The following is a 25461-nucleotide window of genomic DNA, read 5'->3' as shown; positions in this document are numbered from 1 at the left end:
GCGTATCGTCAAGTTATTGAGTATGGAGATCAAATGAATGCATGCAGCAAACGATCATAGTTTTGTTTAAATGAGTTATTTGTAAACATTTTCCAGAGGGGCACGGATGGTAAAAAAAGAACAAGGCAATAGTTACGGCAATGGAAAATATTTGCGCTACCGCCGCCGGCGACTGTGGTAACGCGCTCCGAAAACCGTCGCGTTATTTAACGAATTTACACGGCGAGCATATTAAACACAAAAAATTGCCACGTTTTCTCGCGCCCGTTTAAAGCTTAATCTTCAAAACGGCAACGTTCAATTAATCCTCGGGAAATAATCGCGGGCTCTTGGGCACGGGCCGCGCGCAATAAATCTGTCGGCGCAACTTCCACTGGACGCTTCATTAATGACGAAAATGAGGCGGAGGAGGCACCAAGGCCACTCGACAAATCATTTTTATGCACCAGCCTATTTTTTTTCGCGAACATATATATCTATTTCGATTTAAAGCTTTCGTGACTGCAGGGATTCATCTTCTTGGTTCTTTCGGTAAAATCACGTAGAAGGGAAATAATAAAGTAATAAAAATAAAACATAATAAAATACAATTATCACGACGTTCGGCCACAACACAAGTAGCCTTCCTCAGGTGTCGAAACAGAACTGTCAGAAAGACAGCGCTCCAATGAACACTAAGCTTGGCAGCGTATTTTAAGCTGGGTGGGAAGAGCAGAGCGCCTTGACAAAGGAGTTTACTCATCAACAGAAGAATTTAGCATTGAAGTAGCTGTGTTAATGTGATAGATTAGCAGGATGTTAAAGTCAGAAATTAGCATGTAACTGGGAGATTATCATGATGTTAGTGTGAGGGATTAGCATGTAACTGGTCACGGAAGTAGCTATGTTAAAGTCAGAGTTTACATATCAACAGAGGCATTTAGTATATTGATGCTAAATAACTGCAACTACCCAACTATCATACAAAGGGTAGCTTACCATCTTTTTCGACTTAATTGATGTGGTCGAGGAATTGATCCATGGTAAATCTGCAGGCCGGCCATGTGGCCAGATGACAAAAGTGTCATCCACATACCTCTTCCATAGGTGGGGGGTGGGGCGCGGTCGAGTTGGGGGGGGGGGCACATGCACCTTGGGCAGAACCAGCGACAGTAGTCCAGCCGAGCTCTCTCTGCCCCCCGCGGTATGAACGAACGCAGCGCGGTTCTCCCCCGGGGCGTTGCCTTCCCTCCCGGGAAGCGGCAACACGCGACGTTTCGCTCCGCGCGCCGGTAGCTCCTTCCTCTTTCCTCCTCCTCCAGCCATGGCGAGCCAGGTTTCACACACTGTGCGTGTAGCGCACAGTGCAACCGCGAGAAGGTACGCAGAGGCATGCGGTTCTGTTGTTTGAGGTTCGGTGCCCAAAGCGGACAGGAGCGCGTGCAGGTTGATGTAAGCGCAGCCCGTCGCAATCGATGTTGTTTGCACGGCCGACCTGCAGCTGGGGTGGCCTTGGCAGTCGCAAATCTGACTGATGAGACTGCAACGATTAATTCAGTTTCACAAGCATAAGCGGCACAGTCAGGTTACGTGCGTGGAAAGGTATTCGTTTGAAGGAGCACGCCGCAGTACGGCACGGCAACATCAGGATGTCATCATCGTAGCCTGAGCCATTGATGTCAGCACACCTCAGCGACATAGCACAGCGATGTGACAAACTCCACAACACAGGTTTATTTAAAGGCCATCTCTTGAAAATGGCAAATCCTCAGTTAATTATCGGTTGTTTTGGCTATGCTTTGTAAAATAATTCTTCATTTGTCCAGGAAAGGCTTTGGCGAGTCTCAACATTGTTTTCGCGAGAGTCCCTGCTACACGGCATTTGCGTGTCGAACAACGCTGGAATAAACCGGAAACGAAAAGAAAAGCACTCGGAGACAGTGGCCATGCTTCCAAACCCACACCCCCGCGAGCACCTCGTCGCTACCCCCACACGAAAGGCAGCCTCTCGAGGATCCCGGCGGTTCCCATCCCTGCACGATCCACCAACCCCTTCCTCCTCCGGCACGCAGCGCGGGAATCCTAATTCCGTCGGCGGAAATTGCGGCGGCGGCACTCACCGCCGCCATGGGCAATCGCTCACGCGTCTCGTGCGTCGCCCGTGTCCCCGTGCATTATCGCTGAGCCACCGCTAATGCGGTCGTGCATGGCACTCAATCTTCCCAACCCCCCCCCCTCCAACACCTTCCTCCTGCAACTACCGGCAGCGTCTCATTACGTACGCTGCAGCTATCCGGGCTCGCAGGCCCCCGCCATCCCTCCTCGTTCGTTCCCCACTTCCACCGAAGGACTGCGGCGCATCGAGTCACGGTTTGTGCCCCGTTCCGGCTCTCGTCTCGATGTTCCATTTCTTTTTTTTTACTTACTACGTCTTCCGGCTAAGGTTGAATGCGTTCATGCATTAGCTTCGTGTCGTCCGTACGTCCATCCATGAAGTGTGTGTGTGTGTGAGGGTGGGTGGGGGGAAAGGGAACTATAACTCACGTAAAGCTGATGCAATCTGAACGACACTGTCGAATAAAGTTCTGTTGCTATGAGGGATTTAAAGCGTTGAAAACTGCCCACACTAGTCAAAGGGTTTTTTGCCCCAAAACTTGAGATACAAACCGGAGCACAAAGGACTTTCCGAAACTATTTCAAATGCATTCTGCCCTGACAGCCACCCTAACGAATGATATAATGAAATACTTTTCGAAAAACAATTAACATGCTGGGAAGCGTTGCAGGATCAATTGCGTGAGCACTTTTTTTATTTGACTTTTTTTGTCACTGCCCCCGCTGGTGTGGCCATTTGTGGTCGGCCCCCACCGGCCCCCCGCCCCCCACTTCCACCCTCCCAAGCAACCACACGGAGCGGTAGGAGGCCGACCATGTGACACGTGCGGGAATTCGTTGAGAACCCCCCCACCACCACCCCCCCACCAACCAACTCCATGTTTTCCCCACACGCCGCCCGCTGCTAACCCCGAGGTCGCCGCTGCTCCTCCTCGCCCAAGGAGAGGGGCAAAGACTGATGATGGAGCGCCGCTACCTTTGGGTGCCGAGCAGAGTCAGCGATTTCCGCAGCCGCAGCCGCAGAGAGAGAGCGAAAGCGAAGGAGGGAGAGAAAGAGAGAGCGACAGTGCGAGTGCGGCGGGCGCATGAGGAAGCGTCGAACCGAAGAAGCTCCCAGCGAAACGTCGGATATTGCTGCAAAAAAAATGCGCGGCACAGCCATGAAAAGGCAGTGGGTGAAGTGGTACCGCGTGGCAGCGGAACCCCACGCAGCCTCAAGACATTGAGTGTCGCGTGTAATGGGTTTGTGAATATTTATTTACGAGCTTTGGCGTGCAGCGATGCCATCTTTTCAGCAAATGATGCAAGTGAGAATTGCGCATTTGTAGCTCGCGCAAATTGCATGCAACCCATTTTGCAAAAAATGTTACATTAAGGCTAATTAGGCGAGCAGAGCAAACGATGTGAAGGAGAGCGTGAACGCGGGACAAAAAGATCGATTTTGGAATGGAATTGTCACCACGAATCGTGGCGATTCATCAGATCACTGCGGAGAATGGGGCGGGTTGAATCATTGCGACGCACGATCGACATGTCGTTAGGCTATTGACGGCACAGTGGTTAGCGCGCTTTGCACGATGAACCCGATGACTTGCATTCAATTCCTAGCCACAACCAACATCAGCGGCGAGTGACACCTGAATCAGTCTTCGGGGGGAGGGGGTGGAGGCACACTTTACCAACCTGCGCTGCTTGGCGCGGTAAAAGTACGGTCAAACAGCGCAGCCTTCTTCCAGCAGCGGATTTACAAACAACCGTGACGCCCCCGCTGAGCGTGAATATCGACGCGTTGCACAGACAGCCCCGCATTTCAAATCATCGCCGCCGCGAGCACCGCGATCGTGGCTCCGTGTGTGTGTTTTTTTGCGCAAGTGCCTCCGACGTTGATAATTATACATTTCCCGGCGTCGACGATCTTGTGGTCGGAGTCTCCGCTCGCCGGGAAGCGACGTGTGCGGCAAACACTATTTACGCGTCAGGGGGCCCCCGATCCCCCCATCAACCCCTTCAAACCCCCCCCCTGCCCCCCACCGCGCAGAAGCCGCCGCTGTCGCCTCAGCACGCGGCGGCCGTGGGGCGAAGGCGATAAATCTTCCGCTTTACGGCTCGTTCCGACGACCATGACACGTCCTGGCAGCTCGGGAGGCAATTAGGGTCGTTATGTTTTTGCCGCCGATTTGCGGCTCAATGGGGTGTTGTTGGCCTCGGTTGGCGACGTGCAGGTGCTCAAGACGTTCAACAATACGCACGCGTACGGAAGTTGGCAGCGGCCTTTGCTCGGTCCCACGCAGTTGAGTGAGAAATCGCGACCCGCGCCATCGTCAACCCGGCGTCCCAACGTCAATCAACGATCTCCCGGCCTCCGGAGCAGCAACAGCTTGAGCCAATTCGACAATTTTGTTTTCTTCTGCGAAGAGCTTAGCGACTTCTCGTCGCAGCCTCGGTCACGTGAACCCGTACATCTACACAAGTAATAGATGTACGGCTCTCTGTCAATCCACTACTGGATGAAGGCCTTCTCACGCTGCGCCCGTTAGTTTTATTGTTGTTTGACCATACTTCACCATGTCGGTGCGTACGGGATGATGAAGTGATTTGGCCATCCAGAGCAGGGGTTTAGATACATATCGCGAGCTTCGTTAGCCACGGCTTGGGAATCGAACTCGGTTCATTGGGTTCATAGCGCAAGATGTGAGAGCCGCTGGGCCGCCGCTTCTTCACCCGCACAATGTTCACACCACAAGGTGTACAAGGAGTGAGCGAATCGACGGATTGAATGCGAGGGGGCCTGTTAAAGACAGAGATCGACGCGTCCGTCTCGGCAGCAGCGGGTCCCCCATCACATGCCCGCAGCGCCAAGTGCACAGCTCCTCCACAAATGCCGTCCCAAAAATATGACAGAAACATAACAGGGCACCACGGTGGCGAGATGTTAACTACCTCGCCCGGTTTACAGGAGGTTGTGGGTTCGATCCCGACCCTGATGCGTGTTGTATATTTGTTGTTTGCATGTTCTCCCGGTGGTCACGTGTATTTTTCTTCCAGGCATTCCGGTTTTTCTCTCAACATTAAGAAACAACGTCATGCATTTAGAATATTGGCTACTGTGAATTTCCACGTGATAAGCCACTTTGCTGAGCTATGATTTGTGGCCAGGTTGCTTCTTAAAAAGAGCAAATAGCTCAGTGGCCCTTACCTGGTAAAATAAAAAAAATTGTAGATTAATAACTCAAAGTACGAAAGGTTGGACACAAAATTAAAACAGAAAGCCGAATAGTTAAAATGGGGGAAACAAATGTTGAATTGTTTTTAAAACACAAGTGAATAATTATTATTTTTAATATATAGGCCAATTAAAAATTTGTATTTGCAGCAAAGCAGTGAGCAAACTGCAGGTGGAACAAACGGCATTAATTTCCTCCAATTGCTCCTGAGTGGAGGGGGTAGCGGAACTCGTCATGGTCTCGCGGGGGCCCTGTCGACAGGCCGCCTCTCGGACTGCTCGGCTGAGCACGCAATTACGGAGAGCAGCAGAGGAACGAGTTGCGAACGGAAATAAACCACGCTGCAAAGTTTCACGAGGGAGGAAAAAAAAGAATCATAAACGATCGCCCCCCCTGCCCCCCCCACCGTCATCCGTGCCATCCCCCCCCCCCCCACCAGACCACACAAAGACAGAGATCCCCCGTATAGCCTTAACATACTGTTGGGACAAGTGCTGTTTGCGAGCACCTATGAAGGCCGGAACAGCACACGAGGGGGTGGGTGGCCAGCACCACGCCCGACCGCCTCAGCAGTGGCGATGTTTACACATCGCACCAGGTACTCTTTTGAGGCTGAGTCGAACTAGGGGAGGCCCAGGATCGGTTCAGATAATCGTCACTGGTGTCGGCCGTGAGCGGGAATCGAACGTGGGCCGCTGGGTTCGATGCACAGTGTGCTAACAGCTACGCTACCACTCCCCACACCGGACCACACACACGAACGATGCGCGGAGTTCACAAGCGATCCGGCGCGATTGGGGTCCGTGGACCCTTGCGCGAACCGCAGTGGTGACTCACGCATTTGCCTGTCTCCCCGCCGCCATGGAACTTTGTTGTTTTGGGTTTTCTGTTTTTTTTTTCTCCAAAAGTCAAAAGTGATTTGCGGAGAGCGTTGGAGCATCGGTGCCTCGTCTCCTGCTCCACGGCCCTGAGCCAGTGGTGGAAATTCCACGTAACTATTCTGTTATTGCACATGATGGCAGCAGTTGTGTTCAGGAGCTCGACGCTAATGTCGGGGTCTGCTAGCCACGGTGAGAGGGCTTCAGGAGAGAGTTAGAGTTGTATAAGTTTCTCCGTTGAAGGAGTGCAGACTAGAGTGGTTTTAGTATATTATTACATGGCCCATAGTTTGAGCTGCATGGTGACAGTCGCGCTGTGACATGTCTTTCATCGCTGCATCTCCTCGACAGAGACCCTCGCGGATGCGTGCCTTACTTTGGTTGCCGCTCCGTCATACATCTTGCCACCATCCACCATCCCTTCCACTCCAACATTCTCCCAACCGCCATCCACCATCCCTTCCACTCCAACATTTCTCCCAACTACCATCCACCATCCCTTCCACTCCAACATTCTCCCAACCGCCATCCACCATCCCTTCCACTCCAACATTTCTCCCAACCACCATCCACCATCCCTTCCACTCAAACATTCTCCCAACCACCATCCCTTCCACTCCAACATTTCTCTTAACCGCCATCCACCATCCCTTCCACTCCAACATTCTCCCAACCACCATCCACCATCCCTTCCACTCCAACATTTCTCTCAACCGCCATCCACCATCCCTTCCACTCCAACATTTACCCCAACCACCATCCACCATCCCTTCCACTCCAACATTCTCCCAACCGCCATCCACCATCCCTTCCACTCAAACATTTCTCTTAACCGCCATCCACCATCCCTTCCACTCCAACATTCTCCCAACCACCATCCACCATCCCTTCCACTCCAACATTTCTCCCAACCGCCATCCACCATCCCTTCCACTCCAACATTTCTCTCAACCGCCATCCACCATCCCTTCCACTCCAACATTTCTCCCAACCGCCATCCACCATCCCTTCCACTCCAACATTTCTCTCAACCGCCATCCACCATCCCTTCCACTCCAACATTTCTCCCAACCGCCATCCACCATCCCTTCCACTCCAACATTTCTCTCAACCGCCATCCACCATGCCTTCCACTCCAACATTTCTCTCAACCGCCATCCACCATCCCTTCCACTCCAACATTTACCCCAACCGCCATCCACCATCCCTTCCACTCCAACATTCTCCCAACCGCCATCCACCATCCCTTCCACTCCAACATTTCTCCCAACCACCATCCACCATCCCTTCCACTCCAACATTCTCCCAACCACCATCCCTTCCACTCCAACATTTCTCTTAACTGCCATCCACCATCCCTTCCACTCCAACATTCTCCCAACCACCATCCACCATCCCTTCCACTCCAACATTTCTCTCAACCGCCATCCACCATCCCTTCCACTCCAACATTTACCCCAACCACCATCCACCATCCCTTCCACTCCAACATTCTCCCAACCGCCATCCACCATCCCTTCCACTCCAACATTTCTCCCAACCACCATCCACCATCCCTTCCACTCCAACATTCTCCCAACCGCCATCCACCATCCCTTCCACTCCAACATTTCTCCCAACCACCATTCACCATCCCTTCCACTCAAACATTCTCCCAACCACCATCCCTTCCACTCCAACATTTCTCTTAACCGCCATCCACCATCCCTTCCACTCCAACATTCTCCCAACCACCATCCACCATCCCTTCCACTCCAACATTTCTCTCAACCGCCATCCACCATCCCTTCCACTCCAACATTTACCCCAACCACCATCCACCATCCCTTCCACTCCAACATTCTCCCAACCGCCATCCACCATCGCTTCCACTCCAACATTTCTCTTAACCGCCATCCACCATCCCTTCCACTCCAACATTCTCCCAACCACCATCCACCATCCCTTCCACTCCAACATTTCTCCCAACCGCCATCCACCATCCCTTCCACTCCAACATTTCTCTCAACCGCCATCCACCATCCCTTCCACTCCAACATTTCTCCCAACCGCCATCCACCATCCCTTCCACTCCAACATTTCTCTCAACCGCCATCCACCATCCCTTCCACTCCAACATTTCTCCCAACCGCCATCCACCATCCCTTCCACTCCAACATTTCTCTCAACCGCCATCCACCATGCCTTCCACTCCAACATTTCTCTCAACCGCCATCCACCATCCCTTCCACTCCAACATTTACCCCAACCGCCATCCACCATCCCTTCCACTCCAACATTCTCCCAACCGCCATCCACCATCCCTTCCACTCCAACATTTCTCCCAACCACCATCCACCATCCCTTCCACTCCAACATTCTCCCAACCACCATCCCTTCCACTCCAACATTTCTCTTAACTGCCATCCACCATCCCTTCCACTCCAACATTCTCCCAACCACCATCCACCATCCCTTCCACTCCAACATTTCTCTCAACCGCCATCCACCATCCCTTCCACTCCAACATTTACCCCAACCACCATCCACCATCCCTTCCACTCCAACATTCTCCCAACCGCCATCCACCATCCCTTCCACTCCAACATTTCTCTTAACCGCCATCCACCATCCCTTCCACTCCAACATTCTCCCAACCACCATCCACCATCCCTTCCACTCCAACATTTCTCCCAACCGCCATCCACCATCCCTTCCACTCCAACATTTCTCTCAACCGCCATCCACCATCCCTTCCACTCCAACATTTCTCTCAACCGCCATCCACCATCCCTTCCACTCCAACATTTCTCTTAACCGCCATCCACCATCCCTTCCACTCCAACATTCTCTCAACCACCATCCACCATCCCTTCCACTCCAACATTTCTCCCAACCGCCATCCACCATCCCTTCCACTCCAACATTTCTCTCAACCGCCATCCACCATGCCTTCCACTCCAACATTTCTCTCAACCGCCATCCACCATCCCTTCCACTCCAACATTTACCCCAACCGCCATCCACCATCCCTTCTAGGCACGTGTCCTTCCCAAGCCCAGTTGATATTAAAGCCAACTCGCTTGCGGATCCAGAGAGAAAATGCAAGTAGCCCTGTTTGGAATGTTTTATTTTTAATTAGAACTGCATTAAGTGTGGCTCCATAGCTTTGTTCATGCCACCTGTTCGATGTATCATGTGTTACATAATTCTTAATTATTGAGAAATGTTGCTTTTTGCAAAGCCTATAAAATGCATTAACTATTTCACTGTTTCTTCCGTTCCAGATTCGTTGCACGTATCTGGGTGCCCGTGCCCCTGACGTCTGTATTTATCCCTGCGTCATATCTCGTGCCTCACTTCCATCGAGGCACACAGTCTCGATGCGCAGGCGGTGCAACTACACCAGGGCTTCCATGAGCAAACGAGGCCAAAGGAGCCATGATACGAAGAGGCGGGAAGGAAAACGGGACGAAGGGACCTGTTTCATTCCTTGCACAAACCATGCTACGCCACTGCTACCTATCACCGACTTACCTACCTTCATACATTGATATGTCCACACTTTCTTACCTATCCACTCTCCTACTTACCTGTATACTTGCTCACCTGCTTCCTCATCTATCTACCTCTGTACATAGCTTCCTCACTTATATACCCACCTACCCACTGACCTATCCACTTACCTACTCACCTACCCAACCACCCCCTTACTTATCAATCTACCTACCTACTTACACACTCACTTCTGCACACACCTGTTCAACCACCCACTTAACTATCCATGTACATCGTCACAGACGCCGCCTTCCCTGTGTCCCTTAAGAACAAAGCGCCTCCAAAAGTTGGGCCCCATCCGGAATTCTTCTCCGAACGTCGGGGGTGGGGGGAATATCAAGTCGGCGGTGTTCAGATAAGCCGGGGCTGTGTAATTTAAACGAGCAATCTCCACCCACGAGCCGCAATTGATGTCGCCGGACGCTTGCGCGGGATCGTTTATTTTGCCGCTGTCATCAATTTGGATAAATAGGGGAGAGTGCGGGGTAGGGGGAGGTGGGAGCGGGGTGGCCTTAACGATATCAATTTATCAGGCGTGCCGATGACGGAGAGCCACTACCGCAGCGGTGATGTGAATCTCGATAGAAATGCCACCGACATTAAATCCTTTCTCTCCTGAATAACTAGGAGACAATAACAACCGCGGATAGAAAAATATCGGACAGCAGATAAGCGTATAAATTATTAAGGAAAGCTATGAACTGTTCCCGCGAAAGATAGCGGTCTCAGTGTTTTGTATTTACTCGCAATACACTGCGATATTTCTGGTAAATGAGGTTTTGTCGCCAAAAGGTCGCGAGATAAAGCGCGGAGCGAGGCGGAGATTCTCGAGGGGGAGTTTCCGGAGCCCGGCCGCAGCGCGGCATTCACATCGCAGCGTTGCTTGTCGCGGGGACGGAATTTGTCTTGCGGATAAATGACGGGTGATTGAAAAGTGTGTGGTCCGACTTAATAAGACTCTGACAAAGCTGCGTCATATCTCCGCACGGTCTCCTTGAAGTGAGTGCAGTGCACTTGATCCATTGTCGTCGTCGTCGTCGTCATCGACTTCACTGTCATCGATGTCCCAAGGTTTTAATCCCCAACGCCTGGAAGGGGATTGCCCGCATCGCCGCTTAAACCGCTCGCTCACGGCTCACGCCGCTTCATTGTCACTCCAGAAACAAGAATCACTTCCCTGAATTTGGAACTGTGGGGCAATGTGCGAAAGGGGCCTGGGAACCAGGCCTCGCGAGAATGAATTTTCACAGAGTTTTTTTGCGTTTTGTTTTTCCTGAACACTCCGGATTTCTTGGAACACAGAGAAAGAAAAACGTCGAGTTCCCACGGCAATCCGATTGATATTTATACGCAAGTGACAAAGTACAACGTTAATCCGCTGTTATGACGTTTGGGATTCAGTCGACCGTCAGTTTCTCGAATCCTTCTTGAAATTTGTACGGAACATTTCCCCTTTTTTTATGGCCTCACCAGTTTTTTTTTATGTCAGACCGACAGTTGTTTGACAACCCTCGTAACGCCGTCAGGAGGGAGGTTTGGGCCATGAATGGACTTAACCAAGTCACCTGATCAGGGATGATCAAAGCAAAACAAGGCACGTGTTCAAAGAACCAGGATATCGTAATAATAATATCATTAAATCCTTTTGTCAATCCACTACTGGATGAAGGGGTAGGTTACCAAGACACATAATAATGATAAATGGTTATTAAATATTGTCATAGGCAGCCACACATACAGCACGTATGTTTCCTCCGTCGTGCTGTATTGCTCTCGTCAGCAAGTGAGAAACTGCCGACTCGGGGGGGGGGGTGAAACGTCGGACATCGCGTCGAGCAACTACCGCGGCGGCACAACCCGGAAACGCATCGGAACGCACCCTAAACATTTACGAATTCAGTCAATAACTTAATAAGCAAAAATAACCACGCAGGATTCAGCGTGGGCACGCAAACTATAAATAAAGACATCGTAAAAACGAACTAATTTGAAATGAAACGATCGACAGTCACGGTAATCATCTGCTCGCTGTGCGGTAATTGATTGATTGCTCAGCGGCGTCGCGCGCTATCAAGACTCGAGACACCGCCAGTGATGTTCTACTTTCTCTCCCGGTACAAGCTTGTGCTTCCCCGACTGATACAGTCCCAGCTACCGGATCAATCTTGATTACATTGTGAGGGATGTCGCACCACGTCCAACCGAATCTTGAGCCGAGATTGCATCTCGGGTCAAAGAGGTCAGAGGTCGGGGCAGAGCATCATACCAACAGCGTGTGCGTGCGTGCGCGCGACTCAGCACCAAATGAGTAACTGGTGCAATGTTTAAACATCGCCTCTCGGGAGACAAATGCGGCTGGCATGGTGCTGAATACCCACCTCTTCGCATGCCGTGTCGGCCTTCATAGGCGCTCGCTAACAGCACTTGCCCCAAACGTCTGTTGAGTCTATACGGGGGATCTTTGTCTTTATTTGTGCCCGGCGTATGCGCGTCTCTGCCATGACCGGGGTTTTTTTTTTTAGGCAATGCTTAACCACCACATGTCTGTGGCTGGAACCATTACAGCGACCTGTGACCTCGATGAGACGAATCTGTTCGCCGCACTTATAGCGTCAACACAAAAAGCCAGGATGCTGTTGTGGGATAATGGTTAGCAGACCGGTCTTGTCCGTCAATGGGTGAGTACTGATATCCAATTATATTTATTATTATACGATGCATGTATCATGGGGAACTGTGGCGCAGTGTTTGGCGCACTGCGATATGAACCCAGCCACCTGAGTCAGAGGACGCTGTTGCGGTGGTTGCAAAGGTTAGAAGAGCACATTGAGCTTGCAATCGTCACAGTATAACAGAATGCATCAAGATGCGTTCTGTATACCACGCTCTCCTCCTCACGTTTTGATCAAACTGTCACCTTTAACCGATAGAGTAAAAACGGTGCCAATGCTGCGGGGACGAAGTGAGGGATTGTGGGTAGAGGGCGCGGTAAATCAGGTGGCGGTGGGGGCCCCGGCAACGAGCCTTCTCTGCACGCGGGAATTGCGATTGGTTAAAGGCGTCAAGAGGAGTTACCTGTGGACGGCGGCATCCACAAAGACACAAGCAGTAATGTAGAATGTGTAAGGGGGTGAGGACCTGAAACCAGAGAGGGTGGTGGTGATAGTGGTGATGGTGGTGGTGATGGTGGTGATGGTGGTGGTGGAGGCGATGAGTCGGCAAGAAGGGAGCGAGAAGGATGACGTGTTGACCGATAATAACATGAATGATAATGCTTGCACACATAATAAATGAAGACATTTAATATACTCAACGTTTGAATACGCACGCAAGTATAGGCCTTTACCACTAATCGAGGTTTTGAATGGGAGTGCATGCACATTCTTGTTATTTCATGTTATGTTTCTTCTAACGGAATTGAGAAAAGTTTGGATTATAGCGGGCAATTGTTAAGAATATAATTTAAATTATCGGAGGTAATATATCATCAGTGCTTTTGTGCGGCGAGCAATGTGGTAGTTCTATCTGACTGTTTGATAATTTTTTTAGTAAGGATTCAAATTAAATTGCGAGTACCATAATGACCAATGAGTAGTGGTGCGCAAGTGGTAAGTACATGGCACTTTGAACCTGGGGACCTAAGTTTGATTTCGGGCCACGGATACAAATTTGGTGACTGAGTGAATTCTGCGATGGTACTGTATTGGCTACCCCATTCACCAACCCACATTGATGAGTGTGGTGAAGTATGGTCAACTAATCTCCATGACGACACAGTATGGGAAGCCTCTATCTCACATAGAGACCCATAGACTCACACAGACACCTATAGACCCACATAGAGACCCATAGACTCACAGAGAAACCAACACTCGTAGAGACTCACAGAATCGCATAGAGACTAAATTAGCAACCCATACTCACATAGAGACACACAAATGCAGACTGACATAGAATCGCACACACAAAGGGCTGTAAATTATTATAAAATACAATTCTTCTTAAAAAAATGATATAAAAAACAAAACCTATCTAACTTAAACAAAAATGTATGCAACGCTAAATGCGCTTAAAAATAACTGGCTTTTTATGGGGTGGCTCAGAGAGTGAGGCTGTGTCGTACGGATCCATTTACTGGATCCTGTGAACTTGAACGTCTGCGAGACGTTTGTAGATAGAACACACGCCTGGCATCGGGAGAGTTGGGGGTTTGTGAAAAGAGTCGGTTGAAGTTGATTTCCCGAGGTTAAGCCCATTGAGCTAAGAGGCTCTCGTTCAACGGTGACTTGGCCGACACGACAACAAAGGTGACAATTTGCGGACCGCTGCGTTCTGCTGGTGTCACGTCACCATGAGCAAATTGCAGCTCTATTATTCCTATTATTGCCGAGACCACGCTTGTTTACCCAAGGAAAGCCTCACCGAGTCTCATGACTCAGTTTCAGGCAGAACTTGCTAGGATTTCACAGCCACGGGCGATTTTTGCAATGTACAATTCCCAAACTGAGTAATCTGCAGGTAAACTTTTTTTTTGGACCCCGACCACCGGCGCGGGAAGGCCTGCGCTTGCCAACGACGTCACAGGAACTTGAGCGTCCGCTCGGAAGCAGTATGATTTGCTGCTATCACGCCGCGGTGTGTCAAGCAGGGCAGCCGCTGGGTTCGAACCACGAGCCTCTGCAACAAGTGGCGAAAGCGCTACCGCTCGGCCGCGTCATCCTCAGCTTGAATGCTAATTTCTCAGTTCTTACAATATTACAAAAGACACAGATCCCCCTTGCAGCCTGAACGGACTGTTCGGGCAAGTTAGTAAGCACCTGTGAAGGCAGGCAAGGGACACGGGGATGTGGGTGGCCAACACCATGCCCAGCCACATTTGTCTCCCCAGTGGCGATGTTTACACACCGCACCAGGTACTCATTTCAGTCTGATTTGACCTAGGGGAGGGCCATGACCGATTCAAATAATCGTCACCAGTGTTGGCTGTGAGCGGGAATCGAACTCGTGTCTCTGGGTTCATAGCGCAGTGCGCTAACCACTGCACTACCACTCCCCCCACACACACACACACGAGCCCACACACAGCCATTCTGGAATCGGTAGCCAGCGAAATGGCAGCGCTTTAGTGAGCGATAAAGCGGCAGGGGTCCGTCACCAACGTCGCCACCCACCTCCTTCATTCCCCATAGCACCCCCCATCCCCCCCCCCCCTGCACTCAGAACCCCATTGCACGTCCCCGGTGAGAGCTCGGCCAGCGTGCGTGCATCCACGCTGCCGTGATTAATTCAACGTAATTGCTCAGCGCCACGGCCGTGCCTTGGTCGATGCTGCGCTGGGTAATGGGTCAGGGGTCCTCGTACGGAGCGCCGCTGACGCAGCTCTGGGCTGCGTGGCCCGAACGCGACCGCTCCGCTTCCGAGTTGACCCACGGGGTGTCGCACAGCCCCAGTTAATTGGTCGAACCCTGCGAGGTCAAGGTCAAGAGGTTATCGCAGCCAACCGATGTTGACGCCGCGACACCTCGCCGTCGTATCTGCCAGGAGCCCACCTGACCTCGTCAACCATCCACTATCTTGGTGTACGTGGGCGGAAACTCGAGTGCCACTGAGAAAACCCACCAACCATACGAGGGCATGACACACAAAGTTCCGCACGTACAGTTTTGAAATCTCTACGTGATCCGCAAACCCCTGCAATACGTTGGTGACTCGAGCACAACCAACAAAAACTATTCACCACGTTCGTCAACAACACTGCCGCCTTAAAAGGAAAGATTTATAATAGACGACGTTTCTGGCGATGGCCATCATTCATAGCGCAGCAATGACCTACAGATGTTTCAAAAACAAAATAACGGTATAGGCCTGTTGTACACGTGTACACGTGTAGGCCTTTGTCAATCCACTGCTGGATGAGGCCTGCTCGAGGATCATGTGACCATATTCCATCGTGGAAGGCGAAGGGTGGGGGGGGTGCATAGATATGGGAGCGTGTTTGTTCATGAACGGTGAGTGATCAAGTTTAACCCCACCTAGCTTCCGAGATCAGACGGGTACGTATGGGGTGATGTGATCGTAGGCCCGAGTCTCTCGCCGCGAGCGATATAACTCAACCGCTGCTCACGAAGGTCTGAAGGCCAAGATACACACTGGAGAGGGTGTGGGGTGGGGGGGAGGGCTTTTGCTTTCTATTAAAAATAAAATCGTGTCCTGGGGGGCGAATGACTCGAGGACAAATGTCTCTTTGAAAAAGCCTCCTCTGCTTATAAATAACACAAAGCCCGAACAGTGTGGCTGCAGTGGGTCAGAATCTGAATCTTCACACTGGAGGATACGTTAAAGGCCACCCAGCGATCCTTGGACATCGCACCGAAGGCCCGACGCCGCCCCTGGGCATTGGTCGCAAATGTTCCTTCTGCTAACGCAACTCTGTTGGAAGAGGGGTGGAGGGGGGGGGGGGGTACGGTTGGAAGAGGAAAAGGACTTTACCGCCACGGGCTTAAATCCAAGATGAACGTGCGGCGAATGCATTCTTTGGGGTCTTCCGGCTGGAGAGCGACCACGGGCGGAACGACGGGGCAGCATGGACGGGAGCTCACACCTCGGCGATCCAACTGCCGTTCGTTCCCGACCCCGCGTGCTTCCTTTGAGATTTAATTTGGCTTTTAAATGATTTGTCTCTTTACGCTCTCGCGGTAACAACACGGAGCCGACAGAGCTGCGGACGAATGAAGGTTGGTGCACGAACAATCGCGCGTTCTAGACTGTTCTCCGACTGCGACCTGGGGAAGTGAGGCGAGAGAGAGAGAGAGAGTGAGCTGTCTAAAGCAATTGACGAGGGAGAAGGGTCAGAAGGCGATAGATGTGGAAGAAAAATGCAAAAACGGGGAAGACGTGGGTGTCCGGCAAGGCTCTCCCTGAAAGATAACAACATCAAGTGGAGAGCGAGTCAACGAGGCTGGTGGCCCCGTTTGGCCCCCAACCCCCCTGCCGTTCCCCCTCGAGCCTCCCTCTCCTCCTTCGCACAGGTTTTCCCTTCCCTGCCCTCCCTCCCTCCTCCCACTTCGCACCCCCTGCGGTCCGCGATAGCATTGAGGCCGAGGGTGGCTGCAGTAGCAGCAGCAGCAGTGTGGCGCTGCTAGCGCCGTGCCAAATCCATCAGGGTGACATTCCACACAAACCAGAGGGGGGTGGCGACCTTTGTGAGAACGGCGACGGCCTCACAATTATGGAGTTTTGAATTCGTTCCGTAGGCCACCACTCCCCGCCCCCCCGCCGCCCCCACTCCTGGTCCCCCATCACCCTGCCCCCCCCCCCTCGCTACCCCCAATGACCCCGTCTGTCTCCAAAAAGCTCACGATGGAGGCCTTGAGGCATCTGTGTAAGTCACTCCGGGGGGGGGGGGGGTGGTGGAGCACGGTGGAGTGTAGGAGAGTGTGTTTGGGGTGGAGAGTAGGGGAGTGTAGGGGGGGAGCGTGGGGATGTTTGGGAGAGCTCAACCCCGGCATGAGAAAAAGATTCAATCAATGATACAATTATTGAAGAAATAATTTCAAATACGTTAAGAAGTCATCTGAGGATGCTTAGTACGCACACAATGTGTGCGGTCATTCCCACTGTTCTCTGCGTCGTGATAATCAGCGTGACCATCGGCGCGTTCCTCATCATCATCATCGGTAGCAGCAGAACCATCATCATCATTGCCATCACCATTACATAGCTCATCGTCATCCATCCATGGAGGCGAGGGTAGGTGGGTGCACAGAGACCATCACGAATTGGCACACTAATCTCTAATCTCGAGCAATACAATGGCTTCTTCAGCACCTTAGTCGTGGGGTTACTATAACAGATTGACATGTATACCTTCGCGCAGAGGTTATTTTTAGGCCATCTGGCTACCATGAGAGATTCGTTCATGAGGCTATCCACATATACAAGCACAGAGACAATTTCAACCGAGAAGGTGGATTCTGGCTTAGCAATCATTGGAAGGATTTGATAAACCATTTCGGGTCTTAATTGATTGTTCACGCTTACGGTGGCTTTCAGACAGCATACATTAATTTTTCGTCTCCCCCCTCCTCTTTTCAGAACATAGACGGACTCGTCATTCTGAACAAACTGCCAAATCGCTGCGCGTGGCGCTGCCTTTTTCTTCTCCAAAATAAATAAATAAATACAAACACCGTTTAGAAATAAATAAATACGAACCGCCACTTCTTTCAAATGTTCCTTGCCGTTGGTTTTCACACCTGATGATGACCGTTTGTGTTATGGTCGAAACGTCGTGAGAATTTTTATTGTTTTATATATTTTATTGTTTCCCTTCAACGTGACTTTACCGAAGGAGCTAATAATACGTATACCTAGCTCTGCGATCTTACATTCACTTGCAAATTCCATCTCTAGCCCCGCCCACTTACCCTTGTGTTGTACCCATCTCAGACCTATCTCACCTTTGGCTGCAGTAGCTCTACTCGCTATGTTTCTTCCTGCCTCAGCAGTCCGCCTGCTGTATTTTTTTCACCTGAAGACGACCGCTTAGGTTGCGATCGAAACGTCGTGATTTTTTTTTGTTATCTACGTGACTTTTCCGAAAGACCCACAGAGTACGTTTCCTCGCGTTCACGCTCGCGACCTGCAGCGCTTCGAGTTGGTCAGAAGGCGGCAGCACGCCAAGTGGATTTGTTGAGCCCGTCCGTGCGGAATTGTTTTAATGATATCCCCTTACACGCACGGTGACTTCTACGAACCAACCTCCCACCTCGCTTCCACCCCCACCCCCCCCCCCCTTTAAAAAGTGGAATTGCTCAAACATCCCAATGCATAACCTCGTAAACACTGACACTCGATAAAAGGACCACTCTATTGGCACGAAGAAGTATAAATGTCAACATTTGTACTATTTTGTTTTACATTTGCAACGCGCGATTCATAATAACGCGCGTCTAAAATATGCTCCACGTTGCATAAATACGTATAGGTATTTATAAATACTGTACGTTTAAATAAACCCCGCGCAGAATTTGCTTTTCCATTTCACCGCGCCCATTATTTGCGTGTGACTGACTCGGCTTCGGCTGTTTCGCCTGCCAGAGCGTGCGTCCTGCTTTGCTGGCTGTTGTGGAGTTTGATTCATAAATCAATGTCAGCTCCACCCGCGCAAAGCCAAAACACGATCCTCTATCAAGAGAGAGACAGAGCGCGCGAGCGAGATTGAGAGAGAGAGAGAGAGCGAAGCATCTCGGGGGTAAAGAATGCTGTCTCTCTCTCTCTCTGGCATCTGCACAGCGAGAGACTATTGTCCCAAGTTCCAAGGTCAGGTTGATTACGTTATTTCATAATAACGTAATCAACCTGACCTTGCGTTAATTGTGTTTTGACCGACCGTCTGTGTTGCGTTATATGATTTCCAAATCTTGCTAAAACCTGTTTGATTTAGTGTGCTCCCACGTTTCTCTCTCTCTGTATCCCCTGTTGTATCTGTGTCTGTATATATATCTGCGGTTATGTGTCTCCTCTCTCTCGTAAATTTAGCTCTTCTGTACCTGATGATGATTGCTTGTGTTGCAATCGAAACTTCGTACACTATTATGTTATTTTATTATTCCTACGTGACTTTATCGAAAAAAAACAAAGAATAATTCCTGCATATTCTTTGGTTCTTTCGGTAAAGTCACGTAGAATGAGAATAAAATAATAAATTAATAAAATAACGCAATAAAATTCTCACGACGTTTCGGCCACTTGTGTTGTGACTTTACCGAAAGAACCAAAGAAGATGAATCCTTGCAGTCACGAAAGCTTTAAATCGAAATAATTCCTGCAGTCACGAAAGCTCCAAATTCAAGTTCCAGTGGTAGCGTGTTCACCAATTTTTTGTTGCGGAGGTTGGAACACGGCAGGCCGCCCTGATTAATACTGCGGGTGTATTAACTGTAATAATACAACAAAACAATATTCGCTGCCTTTTCCACTGTGGCTGCACGCAACATTTACGCGATGATCCACCACGAACCCTCGCAGCTGCCTCCGACAAGCGCCGGCCCCACCGCCACCGCCCGGCAGTGCCGTTGCCTGGCGGCGCCTACGCTAGAGCCAGCAGCGGCGGCAGCATCGGCAACAGCAGCAGCAGGATAGACACGCGCCGCGTGCGCATGGAGGGAGGGATGCTGCAACAGGGACGGTAGCGCGGCGCCTCCGTCAAGCTCGCCTCGAGCCTTCAGAGCAGGAGCCCACGGGGGTGGAGGAGCGATGCTCGGGGTGCACCGCACGCTATTAGGCGCCCCCAATCGGGCACGCATCATTAGACGCGCGCGTGCCTCGTGGAGGGATGGGATGGGGGGGGGGGGTACGGGGCAAGGCGGGGGGATGCGGGCGCGGTTTGAAAAGATGGAAGGGTTTTTGTGGAGATGCACAATAATAGCTCCTTTGATTGTGCTGATTATTGGTGGTGGTGGTTATGTTCATGGTGGTGGTGGTGATGGTGGCTGTGTTTGTGGTGGTGGTGCTCATGCTGCTGGTGGATATCTTGATAGGAGTTGTTAAAACGCACAATAACAGCTCATGTGGTGGTGGTGCTGATTGTTGGTGGTGGCTGTGGTTACGTTCGTGGTGGTGATGATGGCTGTATTTGTGGTGATGGTGCTCATGCTGGTGGTGGTGGTTATGTTGATGGGGGTTCGAACAACAACAACGATGGTGGCGATAGTGGTGGCATCGGTGATGATGGTGGGAGCGGCTAAGAAGTCGGTGGTTGGCGGTGAACGTGATGGTGGCCACGATGACGATGGTTTACGATGATGGCGGTGCTCCTTGTTATTGATGGTAGCTGGCAGTAAGCGGTGGCAGTCGCAGAGTGGCGGCGCTGACGGTGGCGGTGCTGGCAGTGGTGCAGTTTGCCACGGCAATAACGTTGCTGGCGGCGGTGGTGGCAGCTCGTGAATCCGCATCACCCCGCGCCGCTGAAGTCGAAGTTAAATTATTTCCAGCCGTACGGTGTCTACCGCCCTCGTACGCGCGCGTGAGGATAGAGACGACAATTAAAAAAAAAACACCTTCCGAATCACAGACGTAGATTTGTTGGGGAGCCACGGCCGCTCGGCACTCGCGTGCCAGAGGCAACCCCAACCGCGGCGGACGCATCTCGCGCCTCGCATCCCCTCCCGCCCGCGCATCGCTGCGTTGGCTCCCGCCGCGTCCGCAGTCGAGTGGAGTCTAAGAATGGTGATGCTCGTATTTAAGGCCTTGCCGAGGGGTGTCCCCCCACGCCCCCCCAACCACCCTTCTGTTCAGGCGCCAATTGAACCTCGCGCCCCGGCGCTCGACGTCTCCGAGATCTGCCGACGGCGCCCTTCTGTGGACAAACCTCCATCTCGGCTACACTGGAAGGGGGCGATCGGTTGTTTGCTGCATTGGCCCCCAAATTGGTGACCACCCCCCCCCCCCGGTTGTGGAACTCTCTGCTGGTGCCCCCCTGGTTGTGGAACTCCCTACTGGTGCCCCCCCCCCCCCAGTTGTGGAACTCCCTACTGGTGCCCCCCTGATTGTGGAACTCCCTACTGGTGCCCCCCCCCCAGTTGTGGAACTCCCTACTGGTGCCCCCCTGATTGTGGAACTCCCTACTGGTGCCCCCCCTAGTTGTGGAACTCCCTACTGGTGCCCCCCTGGTTGTGGAACTCCCTACTGGTGCCCCCCCCAGTTGTGGAACTCCCTACTGGTGCCCCCCCCCCCAGTTGTGGAACTCCCTACTGAAGCCCCCCCCCCCCGGTTGTGGAACTCCAAACTAGTGCCCCCCCGGTTGGGGAACTCTCTACTGGTGCCCCCCCCGGTTGGGGAACTACATACTGGTGCCCCCCCCAGTTGTGGAACTCCCTACTGGTGCCCCCCCAGTTGTGGAACTCCCTACTGGTGCCCCCCCAGTTGTGGAACTCCCTACTGGTGCCCCCCCCCAGTTGTGGAACTCCCTACTGGTGCCCCCCCGGTTGGGGAACTACATACTGGTGCCCCCCCCCAGTTGTGGAACTCTCTACAGGTACCCCCCCAGTTGTGGAACTCTCTACAGGTGCCCCCCCCGGTTGGGGAACTCCCTACTGGTGCCCCCCCCAGTTGTGAATCTCCCTACTGGTGCCCCCCCCAGTTGTGGAACTCTCTACAGGTGCCCCCCTGGTTGTGGAACTCTCTACAGGTGCCCCCCCAGTTGTGGAACTCCCTACTGGTGCCCCCTCCCAGTTGTGGAACTCCCTACTGGTGCCCCCCCCCAGTTGTGGAACTCCCTACTGGTGCCCCCCTGGTTGTGGAACTCCCTACTGGTGCCCCCCCCCCAGTTGTGGAACTCCCTACTGGTGCCCCCCCCCAGTTGTGGAACTCCCTACTGAAGCCCCCCCCCCCGGTTGTGGAACTCCAAACTAGTGCCCCCCCCGGTTGGGGAACTCCCTACTGGTGCCCCCCGGTTGGGGAACTACATACTGGTGCCCCCCCCAGTTGTGGAACTCCCTACTGGTGCCCCCCCAGTTGTGGAACTCCCTACTGGTGCCCCCCCCAGTTGTGGAACTCCCTACTGGTGCCCCCCCCAGTTGTGGAACTCCCTACTGGTGCCCCCCCGGTTGGGGAACTACATACTGGTGCCCCCCCCCCAGTTGTGGAACTCTCTACAGGTGCCCCCCCCAGTTGTGGAACTCTCTACAGGTGCCCCCCCAGTTGTGGAACTCCCTACTGGTGCCCCCTCCCAGTTGTGGAACTCCCTACTGGTGCCCCCCCCCCCCAGTTGTGGAACTCCCTACTGGTGCCCCCCGATTGGGGAACTCCCTACTGGTGCCCCCCCCCCAGTTGTGGAACTCCCTACTGGTGCCCCCCTAGTTGTGGAACTCTCTACAGGTGCCCCCCTCCAGTTGTGGAACTCTCTACAGGTGCCCCCCCAATTGTGGAACTCCCTACTGGTGCCCCCCCTCCCAGTTGTAGAACTACCTTCTGGTGCCCCCCAGTTGTGGAACTCTCTACAGGTGCCCCCCCCCAGGTGTGGAACTCCCTACTGGTGCCCCCCTAGTTGTGGAACTCCCTACTGGTGCCCCCCAGTTGTGTAACTCTCTACAGGTGCCCCCCCCAGTTGTGGAACTCCCTACTGGTGCCCTCCGCTCCCCACCCCCCCCCCCCCCCCCCCACTTGTGGAACTCCCTACTATAGGAGATCAGGCTCTCGGACAGTGTTCATGTCTGTAAGTCTAAAACGAAATGTCCCTTCAACAATTATTTGTTCTAATCAGCTCTGTTCCTCTTCGGCGCTTATGCTGACACCCAGTTCCCTTATTATCTTTGTACTTTTCGCGCAAGGCGCCCTGAGACATTGTGAAATTGCACCTCATACGGGCAAATAATAATTGTCATTATTTCTCGTTATCACTGCGTTAGTCACGCGCGGGTCTCTTCACGTTCTGAACGGACGAGGCTGTGCCAAAAATGGCAGAGTCTTCAACATACATTACACGTTGACTCACTCTCACGATGAAACACAAGTTGTTGATTTACCACCATGAGCAGCAGCAGCAACACCGTCACGTGGGTCCTAACCGCATAACTCACTTTGGCACCTACGAAAGGCAAAGATCCCCCGTGTAGCCTTAACAGACTGTCGGGGGCAAGTGCTGTAAGCGAGTACCTATGCAGGCCGGCGTGGCCACACGAGGGGGGTGGGTGGCTAACACCACGCCCGGCCGCCTTTGTCTCCCCAGTGGCGATGAAATTTACACACCGCACCAGGTACTACCTAGAGGCTGAGTCGACCTAGGGGAGGCCCAGGACCGGTTAAAATAATCGTCACCGGTACGTACGCACATAGTCACACGCACGCGTCCACGCAGAGCGCCTCCTTCCCAACTCGACACGAAATCGTCAATTTGCTTCGGCGTGGATGGCCGAAATCAAATTGCAGAGACGCCACAAGACAAGGCGCAAAGTCTCTGTTCACAAGGCGCCAATTCTCTGTTCACAAGACGCCCAAGTCTCTGTTCACAAGACGCCCAAGTCTCTGTTCACAAGACGCCCAAGTCTCTGTTCACAAGATGCCCAAGTCTCTGTTCACAAGACGTCCAAATCAGTTGTTCGAGTAAACGTAACAAGAGCAATCATAAGGATGTCATCAGCTCAGTAACCTTCCTCGTTGTCAATGAACCATATGCACGAGTTCATGTAATTCATGAAGAAGGGCCATTGCCCGAAACATCGCAGATTATATGTATTCAATGTTGAGGCCAGTGTTGTTGAGTTGTTCACTGTGATCGTGCACCATTGTCTACGCAGCAGCAGTAGAAAATAACGTAATTATAAAGAGGTTAAAATAGCCACGACATCTCAAATAATGCGAAGGGTTATTATGTACTGTATATATGTTGAACTTCTTTCGCACCGTACGTAGCCAACCAACCGTGCGAATCGGTGCGGGTGAAGGACGACAAACTAAACACCCATATGACTCTTGCAAGAGGCAATGCATCTATCATCTTGTGTCCCACATTTATTTCACTCGGTGAAACAAAGGATGCTTCTGCGACTACTACGTTATCCGATCGTGCTGAAATGTAATCTTCACGCGTTAGGTGTGTGGCGATAGAAGTCGCGCACAAAGTGAAAGGTACTCACGGGTGCGTTTGCGCGAGGTCTGGAGAGCAGTCGGCTCACTCCGGGCCAGGCGCACCGCAGAGGCTCGAGACGGAGAGAGCAGCGCCCGCCCGCACGCCTCTGCTGCAGACGCACGGATGCACGCCAGCCAGCCCCGTAAGCCGCTACAAGCCAGTGAGCGTGCGAGTGAACCGGCCAGTGAACGTGCGAGTGAAGCCGGTGAGTGTCGATGAACGAGCGAGCGAGCCTGTGTATCGATGAACGAGCGAGTGAGTCTGCGTGCCGATGAACGAGCGAGTGAGTCTGCTTGCCGATGAACGGGCGAGTGAGTCTGTGTGTCGATGAACGAGCGAGTGAGTCTGCGTGCTGTTGAACGGGCGAGTAAGTCTGTGTGTCGATGAACGAGCGAGTGAGTCTGCGTGCCGATGAACGAGCGAGTGAGTCTGTGTGTCGATGAACGAGCGAGTGAGTCTGCGTGCTGTTGAACGGGCGAGTGAGTCTGCGTGCCGTTGAACGGGCGAGTGAGTCCGCTTGCCGATGAACGGGCGAGTGAGTCTGCGTGCCGTTGAACGGGCGAGTAAGTCTGTGTGTCGATGAACGAGCGAGTGAGTCTGCGTGTCGATGAACGAGCGAGTGAGTCTGCGTGTCGATGAACGAGCGAGTGAATGCGCGCGAGCGCTCGTGCCCCTCCGCGCGCGCGCCCATTAATCGCCCACGAGAGTCCTCCCCTACTCCCTCAACCCCCTCCCCACTCCCACGCGCCGAGCCCCACCCCCACCACCACACCCACCCACCCACCCCCACCCACCCATCCCGAACCACCGTGGGCAGAGCCGCCGGCACGCGCCGATCCCTGAAAGAGGCGAATCGTTAATCGGCGAGACCCTCGCATCGGCAGTGGTGCACAGACGCAAAATAGCGGCGCAGAAACTCAACGCGCTCGTCAATAACAACGCTGTGTGGCATCATAAGGGGGGGGGACCTAATAGGCGGCCTTAAAAGGCGACGTTTCGGACAATGGCTTATCTGCACAACACATACATCACATTATTGAAGTGCTATGCAGAAGGGCAATTTCGGGCATTGGCCCTTCACAGCAAATAAATCACGAAT

The 25461-nt window shown here is 52.4% G+C and overlaps 1 protein-coding gene across 9 annotated transcripts in view; it reads right to left on the bottom strand.

Moving 5' to 3' along the window:
- Positions 1–25461, bottom strand: part of LOC116947535 (neuronal cell adhesion molecule-like) — a 214446-nt gene that overhangs the window by 134412 nt on the left and 54573 nt on the right. For 4 of the 9 annotated variants that reach the window (XM_076070667.1, XM_032963397.2, XM_032963399.2 and 1 more), the window contains exon 1: positions 24370–25078. The exons of 1 other annotated variant lie outside the window; for it this stretch is intronic. The gene's annotated coding sequence lies outside the window, so the exon portion shown is untranslated. Of the gene's footprint in view, positions 1–24369; positions 25079–25461 lie in introns of those variants that run through there. 4 more of the 9 variants (XM_032963394.2, XM_076070665.1, XM_032963400.2 and 1 more) reach the window with 2 other exon arrangements.

The sequence above is a fragment of the Petromyzon marinus genome, chromosome 30 (assembly GCF_048934315.1).
Source record: "Petromyzon marinus isolate PM22_M1 ecotype Great Lakes invasive population chromosome 30, UKy_Petmar_22M1.pri1.0, whole genome shotgun sequence".
Classification (NCBI taxonomy): domain Eukaryota; kingdom Metazoa; phylum Chordata; class Hyperoartia; order Petromyzontiformes; family Petromyzontidae; genus Petromyzon; species Petromyzon marinus.
This window is presented reverse-complemented; position numbering and strand designations above follow the sequence as displayed.